We start from the raw sequence: 9041 nt of genomic DNA on the forward strand, positions 1-9041 counted from the left end.
AGGCACTGGACACAGGTGGTAGATACACACATGAAAACATGCACATAAATAAAGTAGAAATGAGCCTTAAAAGCAGCAAGGGAACAGAGAGGTGGTTCACCCATTAATAGCACTTGCTACTCTAGGAGAGGTCCCAGGTTCAACTCCAACTCCTAAGGCCTATATATATGGCAGCTCACAACTGCTCATAACTGGTTTCAGGGGACTCAATGCCTTCTTCTGGCCTCCACCAGCACCAGTCATGCAGCTGGTGTACCAGCATACATTAAGGCAAAATACCCATACATGTAAATATTCTTTTAACTTTTTTTTTTTTTTTTTTTTGGTTTTTCCAGACAGGGTTTCTCTGTGTAGCCCTGGCTGTCCTGGAACTCACTCTGTAGACCAGGCTGGCCTCAAACTCAGAAATCCACCTGTCTCTGCCTCCCAAGTGCTGGGATCAAAGGCGTGCGCCACCACTGCCTGGCCATTCTTTTAACTTAATTAATTAAAAGGGGGGGAGCTAGGCAGGGTGGAACTCAGAAGTATTTGGAAGGTGGAGGCAGGCAGATCTCTCTGAGTTTGAGGCCAACTTGGTCTACTAAGCAAGTTCCAGGACAGCTGGGGCTCTCTGTCACACAGAGAAACCCTGCCTGGAAAAACAAAACAAAAAGCACCCCCCAAACAAAAACACAAGCAGAAAAGCTCTGAGATGGGCATTTCCATGTTTGGAGATGACCAGGATGCCAGGGTGACTGAAGTGGGTGAGCAAAGGGGACAGGATGGTAGAAGAGAAAAGACACTCAGACCACAAACTGAGAGCTGGAAGACAAACCCTGACAAAGCAGACCCAGTAGGGGCTCAGGACCACCAGGACCTGGGAAGAGGGAAAGCCTGCCAGGTGGTCTGGGGCCCGGAGGATCACCGTGAGCAGTCTCCCTGGGCTGGCGCTGAGCTTAGTGTACAATCTGATTCTATTGATTGATTGGTTGGTTGGTTTATAGATAGGTTCTTGTGGGCAGGTCTGGAGCATTTAGGTTATAGGATTGAGTGGTCCTCCTGCCTTAGCCTTCTAAGAAGCTAGGGTTGATGATTCACTCATTCATTTGTTCATTCATTTACTTAATATTTTATTGAATTTATTTTGTAATGCTAGGTAACAGTCTCAGGGTCTTGCTCATAATAGGCAAGTGCTCTAACCTGAGCCACATTCTCAACACCGGTTTATTTGTTTCATTAACTTTTTAGAGATTGTTTTAAGAAATAGACTTACTTTTACTTTTTAAAGTGTGTGTGTGTGTGTGTGTGTGTGTGTGTGTGTGTGTTATGTGCACATGCGTATGCAGTGCCCACAATGGCCTGAGGTGTTGAGGTGTTAGATCCACCAGAGTCACAGATGGTTGTAAGCCACCCAACACTGGCACTGGGAACCATGTTTCAAACGTTTCACACACACACACACACACACACACACACACACACACACACACACACCTGCCACCCCGAGACTCCCAGATACTCCTCTGAAGCTGCCTTGCCCAATCCAACAGCCCAACTCCACAACAGATGCTGCCAGTATCCCCGGGGGGCAATTTTTATTTCTCCTCGACCCAAGAGACATGGGTAGAGGTTGACTGACCAGCGAGTTAGAATTTAAGGTTCAGGCTGAGTACCTCAACTGATCCTCACACAAAGGCAGCCCTTTACAGTCATTTTACAGCTTGGGTGGTGTTGTTGATTTCACGTGGCTGATAACAGCTCTGCCTGAGTGCCCAGTAGCCAGGACTGTGGAATGCAAGCGTTCGTTCGGTCCAGGAAGAAAGAGTTTGCCTGGGGCATTTGTGGTTTTACTGAGTACAACATTTCTGCACTTTGTCAGGGAGAGACACCCTCAACGCACACATGTAGTGGCCATGGCTTCTGCTCTGAGGGTTAGAAGAAACCAATTTGTTGCAGAGCCTGAAGGTAAAATGGTGGTTTCCTGGCATCTTGTGCTATTCTCTGCTGTCTACTGGACTCTAAGGAATGGATGACTTCTTCCCAGCATATAAATAGAGGACAAGATAGGCTGAATGTTGACATCACCTTTGCCACCTTACTAATTTCAGGTCTAGGGCAAGTAACATGTTCCTTGTGCCTCTCAGCTCTCCTCCATCTGATGGGAACAAGACCTACCAGAAAAGCTAAGTATCCGCCAGGTGGAAGACATCAACAAATGGATTTCTTGACAACCTCTGTGGTTACTCAGGAGAGATGAGGATGCTCCCTGAGATGAAATGAGATCACGGTGATTCTAATGGCCTACTTGCAGTGATTTGAGCTAATTCCTACTGTATCTCTCCCTGTCCCTTCTGGGGTGGAGAGGTATGCCTCAGGTGGTTGCAGAGACCGGCATGTCTACACAGTCACCCTGTGCTATCTGTCCTGTGTTTCTGCCTCTATGATATCTACATTTATAGCACTTGTAAAAGGTGTCCAGCTGCTTCTGGTTTCCCCAGAGGGACATGTGACCTTCCAGAGGTGATCTTCCAGCCAGTCCATGGCCAGGGCTCAGGTTCCACCTGCCCTACTTCTCCCAGCTCCTTCCATGTTTGTTGCAACCCAGGCTCCGGATTCTCTGTCCAGCCCCTCCACTCCTTGGTGGCCACCATTGACTCCAAGATGGAGTCAAATCGGTTTACTGAAATTACAGCCCAGTAAAGTAAAACCAGTCTTACCCTGGTTTCTGCCTCCTTTAGAGAGACTGTGGGCAACGTGCTAGCAGATAGAATCCTTCTGATTTTACCCATATGGGTAACTTGCCTATTTTAGGGTCAGGCAGAGAAGCACTTAGAAATAGCTCTCACCATGGCCTGACCCAGAGACCTAGGTGGGACTCCCTGCCTTCCCAAAGTGCTACACAATACAGGCCACAGGTCTGGTGGGTATAGGGCTCTTCCCAGGTGTGGCTGGAAACCCTCAACTTCTCCACAGTAACTTCTGGCCTAAAAAGAAAAAAAAAATTAAAGTAATAAGAGTCTAACACCTGAGATCTGGGAGGGTTTGATAAATAAAAAAGGCAGCTTGGCAGGAAGCCAGCCCCCGAGTGCCCTACATTTTAACAAAAGGCTTTTTGTGGAAGCCACAGACTGCAGGTAGAGCTGGTGCTGGAGGCTTTATCATATCAGCAAGTAGGGTTGTTTTTTGACCTCGCTCATAAGGTTGATGACAGAGGTAAGAGTCCACAGAGAAGGACCAGCTGTCCTGGGTGCTGGGTATGATCCGGGAGACACAGTCACCTGAATTCTCACAGTAGCTCCCTCTACCCATGGCCAGCTGAGGCTAGTAACCTGCAGAGGTGTGAATGCCTTGTGTGTGCTCAGTGTCCTAGGAAGTGGGTACAGCTGGGACGGACTGTCCTGTCCCACAGGTGCAGACAGGTGGCCACCTGTTATGTACCTCCCAGATTCACTGCTCTGTCCAGGACCCTCTGCCTCCACCTGGAAGCAGTCATGACTATTAATCAGCTTTGAGTCAGACGAGGACAAACTAACAGACTCCCATTCATCCTTTACAATTCCGGCTGGGTGCTCTTTCCCAGTGAGGCCTTCTAATCTAATGAACCCTGGCACCTTTGCCACCTGGGACTTTGTATTTACAGAAGAACATCTGTTTTGCACTCAAGGCCCTTACCAGAGCTGTGGTTGTTTATTATCTCGTTCACAGCTACCCCCACCCCACACCAGTAGGGTCACCTCCTGCCCTTCCTATCACCATCACCATTGGGGTTCCAGAGTTTCTTGGTGTCTAGCATCTGGCTGGTCCCTATCACTCCAAACCCCACCTTCATCCTGCTCCTCTTTAGCCTCTATATGGTGGCCCACCAGGAACCCAAGCAAGCCCTGTAATCCAAGTCCTCCGTGTGCCTCAGCTACTACCATCTTCCTGCTCAGCCAGGACCAGTGGTGCCAAACAGCTTCTCCTGCCAAACAGAGACTGCCATATTAACCTCACGCCCCGCATACCCATCCATCCCCCATGCCTCTGCTGCCTTTCATTCACATGCGCCTCTCTGTTGCTTCGCCTTCAGTTGTCTCTCATCTAGTTCACAACCTGTTCTGTGGCCCATCAGTTCAGGCTTTTTCCTTGAGAGCAGCGTTGGCTCTGTGGCCTACCAGCTCAAGACAGTGGGACTCGCTAGTTTTTGCTCTATGCCTTCCAGTTCCCGTCGGGTATAGTCATTGCCCGGCTGTGTTGGTTAGCTTTCCGGTGCTACGTCAAAATGCCCAAAACAAACAAAAGAGCAGAGACTGGTTCGGGCTCTCAAGGGTTCATCCCTGATCACTTGGACTTGGACTGAGCCTGAGGCAAAGCCGAACATCTCTGCGGAAAGTGCAGTATGGGCCAAAGCAAAGACAGGAAGGGACCAGGGCCACAGCTTCAGCCTCACTTTGAAGGGCAAATCTCTTGGATCTCACTTTCTTCTTCTAGGCTTCACCTCCTAAGAGTTGCACTACTTACAAATAGTACCATAGGCTGGCCACCAAGCTCACAAAGCTTTAGTACATGTAGTACATGGTCTTTGGAGAGCATTTAAGATCTGAACCTTAATACCTGGAACCTCTGCGTCAGGAGCTGAGTTCAGCTGCCAAAAAAAAAAAAAAAACAACTCAAAAGCCCACTGTCACTTGTGTGAATCAGCATCTTCTCAGGGAAGCGAGACCCCAACAATGTCTGGCCCCACAATTCCCAGCTGCTCCTGAACTCGTGGAAGGTAAAAAGCCCACCAAGCCCTTTCCTGTGCCCAGGTGACCTAGCTGGCTCCGGCAGCAAGGCTCTTCAAGTCAGACAACAAGCAGATGAACCTCAGTCAAGCATACCATACCTGCCACACCGCTGGCCTGGATCCCAGGCTGCTCCTCAATTTGCTATCACCTGCTTGGCTCTTCCAGCACAATGGCTGCCAACCACAGCTGGTGACTTCAGGCCTTAACCTCCTACCGTGGCAACGTTTCCCCCACCTACCCATCCCCACCATAGTGACTAGACCGAAGCCAGCATGTTCGCAATCTTGTCTTCCATCCTGCCACGAGTTCTTCCTTAAGAGCTTTAGATATTTCTTGCAAGTGACCTAAGTGGGAACTACCTCTGTCTATCCACAGGACTTAGACCAGGACTTATAGCAAGCTTCTTGTGTAATTGGCCGATAGTAAATGCTCCAGGCTCTGTAGGCCTCTGACCATTTGGCTTCTGCCACAGCTATTCCACTCTGCTGCCATAGCTAGAAAGCAGTCCTAGACACAGGTAGGATACCAACACAAAAGCAAGCTGAGGGCCCATCCAGCTGTAGCCACCATGGTCACTGAAGTTGGAGTTCCCCGTAGTTTTCACATCAAGGAATGTCCTTTTCTTTAAGTACACAATTGTCCTTTGCTCCATGACCATACCTAAAAGCAGATGGCAGCCCAGATTTGACCCTTGGATAGTTTGCTTACTCCTGCACTAATTGTTAGACTTTTAAAGTGAAGTATTTAAAGCTAGACTTTTAAAGGGCACTGAAAAGATGCTACAGTAGTTAAGAACACCAGCTGTCCTTCCAGAGGACCCAAGTGCAGGAACCACTTAGCAGAACCCAGAACCCATAGCAGGTGGCTCACAACCATCTCCAAGGGACCCAGTGCCCTTTTCAGCTCCCCTAAAGGCACTTTCATGTGTGTGCGCACACACACACATACACAGATACACACATACTCACACATACACTCACACACACACTCACACACACACACACACACTTACAAGGGAAAGGAGTGGGTCCAGGAAGGTGGTAATATACAAACCACCAAAACCCACCTACCCTCCAAACTACATTAGTGCTGTCTGTCTGAATTGACAGCTCAAAAAAAAAAAAGAAGGCTTGGACAGTACATTGCAGCGCTCTTTGTCAATTTGGGGCCTTAACATAGTAGCAGCCACTTGTTTCTCAGTCACCTGCCAGGTATCTGTACTGTTCCCCATTGCAGGAAGTATTCACAAACAGTTTAGGGGAACTTTGTGAACAGAGGCTGCTGGACTCCAAAAGGTGAGCCTCTGTACCTCCACTGCTTCTGATCAGGTGGTCAAGGTGACCTCTATTGCTTCCCCATCTTAAAGAGACAGTGCTCTTTCTCCACTCCTCTACTCCCCTGCCTTCTCTTTAGAGAGCTATACATTAAAGCCTAAGATACGACAACAGCATGTTTACACAGGAAAGAGTGGAACATGGTGGTGGTCATGGGGGTGGTGGTTATGCATGTCCAATAAAAAACCTAAGGAGTCTAAAATCTACAGGTCCTTTAGACCCACAGCACAAAGACAGCCTGTAACAATTAAGACAGTCACTGGGACTTCAGCCTCACAGGCATGAAGGTGTAGATCAGTAGAAGATGCTTGCCTAGCATGCATGAGAACTTGGACTTGCTCCCGAGTACAGAAAAGTGAAAAGAAAAGGAAAGAAGGGAAGAGAAAAGAAGAGAAGAGAAATGAAAGAAAAAAGAAAAAGAAAGAAAAAGCAAAGAAACCCCATCAAATGCCAGGAGAGTAGAAGCTCCTTCCCTCCTTCCCTCCTTACCACAGGATTAGGTTCAGTGTCCAATTACCAACCACAAAAATCTCAGAGTGTACAAAGAGCAGAGCACAGACAATTCAAAGGAAAACTAAACAAGTCAACAAAGACTCCCTCTGAAAAAAATACCAAAGTCAAATCCCCTATAACAGTGGCTCTCAACCTGTGGGTCATGCATGCACAGGGCTCACCCAAGACCATTGGAAAACACAGATATTTACATTCATAGCAAATCTCCTATAACTGTGGTTCTCAACCTGTGGGTCATGCATGCACAGGGGTCACCCAAGACCATTGGAAAACACAGATATTTACATTCATAGCAAAGTTGCAGTTATGAAGTAACAACGAAATACTTTTATGGTTGTGGGTCACCACATTGTGGGAATTATATCGAAGGGTCACAGCATCAAGAAGGTTGAGGACCACTGTGTTAGATGCAGGTGCTCGCAGCTCTTCAAGAAAGATGTAGAGAAAGTCAAGACTGTAACAATGTAGGCACAAAACTAGAAGTGGAAGAGAAATGTTGAACTGAAAAATGTAGTAACAAGAATGAAATTTAGCAGACAAATGAAGCATGGGGACACTGGAAAATAGGACCATGGGACAGAATCCTGGATAACAGAGAGAGGTGAGCACAACCTAAGGGACACCAGCCATCACACACATCACAGGAGACTGGGAGTAGGAACAGAGATAATCTGTAGAAAAAAAAAAAAAAAAAACAATGCCCAGAAAACTAAGTTTGATGAATAAAGACTTTCAAGTTTGGCAAACTCTTAAGTCAGAAGAATCCAAAACAATTCATTGAGAGTCATTACAATCAAACTCTTTTTCACTTCTCCACACAACACTTTTATTGATTGTCTGCGAGTTTCATATCATATATCCCCATCACAATCCCTTTCCAGTCCTTCCATGACTCCTCCACTTTGTGACTCCCCCCACAAAAGAAGTAAAAAATAAAAATAATAATTAAAAAAAGGTCAATTTGTGTTACCTATATACAGACTGGAACGTGGTCAAAATCTCAGTAGCGTGCCCCTTAAATAGAATTGAGTCCCTCCCCTCCTTCCGGACCTCTGCCAGAAGCCATCAGCTGTGGAGAGCTACTGTTCAGCATCCACATCACACTTTTTTTTTAAGAGTTCTCTTTGGTGGCTTCCTGTCTTAGCTGTTACTTTGAGCAGGGTGTGGGTAGAGGTTGTCAGAGGAGCCTTCCACATCCCTCCCTCTCAACTATGCATCGGCAGTCTGCGATTTCACAGCAAAAGCAGCCTTCTTGCTCTTCACAGTCAGCAAGATCATGGGTCTCCACATTGCTTCCAGCAAAAACACAGACTACTGACTGGGCCCCCTGCTGCAGAAGGACTTGCACCCAAAGCCTTCAGAGGCTGCCCGCACCATGGACATCAACATGGCCCCCGGGTTCAACACATCCTACAGGCATCCAAGTGGGTTCAAGTTATAGCACAGGCTACGGACATGGCTCTCGATGGCAACGCCGCAGATATCAACACAGGCACTGGCTACAGGAGGACCATGGACCCAGACATCACCATGGCCTCAGGTGGCTTCACGGGTCACTCAGATGAGTATGCCGTCAGCGGTGGCAGCACTGCCTATGGACACTGACGTGGCTTCAGGCTGCAGCACAGACTTCTTGCTAGTCCCCAACAAGGCATCTCAGCCTGATTGGCTCACCTGGCAGCTGGTGGGCACAGGGCTCAGCTATGCTGGGAGCCTAGCCTGTGAAAGGGGGAGGTAACAACAGACCCCAGAAGTGGCAGGGCAGCTGGGACAGGATGCTTTCTACCTCCATCTACACCTAGGAGGGAGGGCAGATCCACAGCCCTCTCTGCCCCTTCCCTGAAACTGAAAAGCATGTGTCCAGGGAGTGCTCTGACCCCAGGACTCAGGAGGGACTACTAATCCACAGCCCTCTGCACATGGGTCTTATCAGAGGAGAGCTGATCTCCCAGAAGTGCTGACACAAGCTGACAGACCCACAGGAGGAACAAGCTCCACCCAGAGACAGCAAGAATATCTAACACCAGAGATCAGCAGATGTTGAAAGGCAAACAGAAGGATCTTACCAACAGAAACCAAGACTACTTGGCATCATCAGAACCTAGTACTCCCACGACAAGTCCTGGATATCCCACACCGAAAAAGCAAGATTTGGATCTAAAATCATATCTCCTGATGGTGACAGAGGAATTTAAGAAGGACATAAGTAACTCCCTTAAAGAAATACAGGAGAACAAAGGTAAACAGGTATAAGACCTTAAAGAGAAAACACAAAAATCTCTTAGAGAATTACAGGAGAACATGAGTAAACAAGTAGAAGCCCTTAAAGAGGAAACACAAAAATCCCTTAAAGAATTACAGGAAAGCACAACCAAACAGGTGAAAGAATTGAACAAAACCATCCAGGACCTAAAAATGGAAATAGAAACAGTTAAGAAATTACAAAGAG

Source organism: Mastomys coucha, unplaced genomic scaffold, assembly GCF_008632895.1.
Source record: "Mastomys coucha isolate ucsf_1 unplaced genomic scaffold, UCSF_Mcou_1 pScaffold8, whole genome shotgun sequence".
NCBI lineage: Eukaryota > Metazoa > Chordata > Mammalia > Rodentia > Muridae > Mastomys > Mastomys coucha.